A 3,554-nucleotide genomic window follows, 5' to 3' on the forward strand; every position below is an offset into this window, starting at 1 on the left:
TAGCTCGTTGCTACTATCTATGAAAACAATAGCTTGTTGAGTCATTCAGGATAATGAAGAATATGTTGATTCTTGTTTAGAAAATACAATGATTTGTATGGGTGTGGGGGCCATTGGTGCCCCTATGTATGTTGTCATTTAGAGCCCTATATGTTTAGAAACTGCCCTGATCAGTACAGCAGTAATTACAACAGTAAATCCTGCAGCCAGTGACTTATAGGTCATTTAATTTATTTTGGATAGAGGGTGCATTCCTCACAGTTTGGAATAAATATATTTACAACACATTTGTAGCATAAATCATGCAATTACATGACCTATGATTTTCATGAAAATTGATAACAATTGCTTTTAACATTACTAAATGTTTAACTCTATCTTGTTAGATTCAAATATGCATTGGCTTTGAGAAAAGTAATACAAAAAAATTACTAATAGAAAACAAATACACACACACACACACACACATACACACAGACACACACACACACACACACACACAAACTGAAAAAAAGTCACTCACATTTACCTTAGGTACAGTAGTGGAAGTGGTGGCTGATGGGTTAGATGGGTCAGATGTTCTCTTCACTGGATATCGGGTCACAAGTCTCTTACCTTCTGTCTTTGACATGAACCCATGTATTAATTCGTATTCACTATGAACTGTCTGTTTGTCCATCTTCCTTACCGAAAATAAGTAAAGGTCACAGACTTTTCTTCTTGTATTAAAGATTATATAATTTGAGCCGAGGAACGCACAATGATTAAAATGTCTTTTATCATGCTTGAAAAATTTGGTAAATTTTAAATATAAACTATCAGCTTTTACTTGTTAACTTTCTGCTTGTTAAATTGGCGATCGAGTGCATAATGTTATTTGCTGGTTTCAGTAGATTATCTTCTGGATTCATTTAGACCGTTTAAACACTTGTGTGCTACATATGCTGGAACTTGCGGGTAAAATTTCCGTTTAAAAGTTAAACTATGACTTTCCTACCATTTTTAGAACATTAAATCTGTGTGCGTGCGTGCGTGCGTGTGTGTGTGTGTCTGAGTGTGGGTGTGTGGGTGTGTCTCTTCTGTGTGTGCGTGTGTGTGTATAATGTTATACTGGAGACGGGCAATGAATGATCAGTGTTCCTGTACAGTCTTCTTACATTCCCCACAAGAGGGCGATATGTGCACACAATAACGTGAAATGTTCTCATAAGGACAACTGAACGACTGAAGTGAGACCATCGCAAGAGACGTAGTAGCTGCTAATACTACTACTAGACTACAGCAACAACAATCATCATCATATTGTTGTTTTCTAAATACATTATGGATAAGCAGTTCTTGTCTAACGATAGAGGACCTACCTTTCTCACTGGGTCCAGATGAAAGACTAAACTAGCCGCTTCTGACTGACACTTTCTGGTTACATTAAACTCTCCCTGTGCCATCAACGGAGTCCCCTGGTTTCGCGTAAAACCAGACCTATGTTTAAATGCTTTTTTGTAATAAACTCCTGTCGGATGGCTTCCATTGTTGGTGCGTCTGAGATTATTTACAGAACGAGTCAATTTCTAAATGGTTTCATGATTGTTGAGCTGGGTCGCGGTAGGAGGCGGTGAGGAGTGTATGGGCGGCGCAGCGGGGCTCCGGCGGGAGCGGTGCTAATTGAGGAGGCCGAGCCAAGCCGAGACGCGCGAATAGAGGGGCCAGGGCACTGTTCATCCCACCGAACAGAGTTTTTACACAAGAGTGCAGAGCAAAGATAATCTCTCTCTCTCTCTCTCTCTCTCTCTCTCTCTCTCTCTCTCTCTCTCTCTCCCTCTCTCTCTCTCCTTCTAGGCCCAGTCGCCCTATTGCCTAGGATAATTGTTGAGTGAGTTTCCACACTACTGCAAACGTTGAGCCCTTTAAGCCCTCCTTATAATGTAAAGACGAATAGGTTTAATCAGCTGTATGAACTGAGTGAATTGTAATGCCAACAGTTTCAATTGTATTTGCCAATAAGATAAATTTATCTTAAATGTATGTCTCGAGAAAGCATAAGATATTCTGGGTGACAAGAAGAATTTCTTATAGCAGAATGTGGTGGTCCAATAAAATCTGTTGAACCTGGCCTATGTATTTGGCCAACTTTCTCTATTCTTTTTTTTCTTTCTTTCTTTTTCCTTACTTCCATTTCCCTTTATTTATTTAAATGCTGTTATTAGTATGTTGTCTGCAAACTGACATGGCATAGGCCTATGACAGATAATTTACTTGTTTAGAATGTGTTTAGAAATCTCTTAGAATGCAAACGTCATTTAAAAAAAATCATTTTTTTGTTTATTATATTAGTTTTGTTATCAGATACACAGTGATGATTAAGCAAAACCATCACGTGAGTGGCTGTTAAAAGCACAGGTGCTGCAACCGTTTAAGCTGCCTGTCAGTTCGCTATGTGCAGGAGGCGCGAGATCAATGCTCACTAGTTCAGTCCTTTGTGTGTGTGTGTGTGTGTGTGTGTGTGTGTGTGTGTGTGTGTGTGTGTGTGTGTGTGTGTGTGTGTGTGTGTGTGTGAGAGAGAGAGAGAGAGAGAGAGAGAGAGAGAGAGAGAGAGAGAGAGAGAGAGATAAAGTTTCCTCAAATATGAATCTGAACAATCGACTGTCCCATATGAAACATCTGGTAATACTTCTAAGCTGGACATACCGAAACTCGTTGGATCGAACTTGTGACTTGTGAATGGTTCCTATTGGTTCCTCCTAAAATTACACTGCTGATCCTGTATGCTGTATTACATGCAGGTTGTGATCGCAGAAATGCAGCACTAATAGTATTAGCCTACAGCTGTTTTTATTGCACAATGTTTTAAAGAGTTAATGACAAGCGACTGCAGCTTTGTTGATTTGAATCTCACGATTCGAATGGTTTTGTTTGTGTGTGTGTGTGTGTGTGTGTGTGTGTGTGTGTGTGTGTGTGTGTGTGTGTGTGTGTGTGTGTGTGCGTGTGTCGTGAGTCATGATCTCATACGGCATGGTTTTTAATAAATATATCTCACGCAGGTGTGTGGCTCACTGGTGACATGCAAGATGTCATATAGTTATATTCCTAGTAATAAAAAAAATCGTATTTGTCCCACGCTAAAAATGAACTGGATTAACAGCTGGCATGGATCATTGTAACTATTCCCAACTGAACATGTTTCCTAACCTAAGGAAGCTTAACTGAGCATACCAAACTTTGGGCTGAAGAAATAATAACTACATCACTCAAGGTCCACTGCTAATGCTATTCGGTTTTACCCCTCAAAATAATCAAGCGTAACAGTGTCTTCTCTTTTAGTTTAAAGTTGTGTGTATTTGCTGGCTAGTAGCACAAAGCTGACAGAATCTTTTCCGTATAAAATCCCGTGTAAAACAGTTGGTGCATTTGTATGGGGATTAAATGATAGGTAATTAATGTTTGATAAACAGATATGATATATATGCTAAATAGCTTAACAAGCTTGAAACTTTCCAGCAGGTTAGTGAATAATAGATTTAAATTAGATTGAAAATTTGACTAGATAAAAAAAAAAA

The sequence above is a fragment of the Tachysurus vachellii genome, chromosome 6 (genome assembly GCF_030014155.1).
Source record: "Tachysurus vachellii isolate PV-2020 chromosome 6, HZAU_Pvac_v1, whole genome shotgun sequence".
Taxonomy (NCBI): Eukaryota; Metazoa; Chordata; class Actinopteri; order Siluriformes; family Bagridae; genus Tachysurus; species Tachysurus vachellii.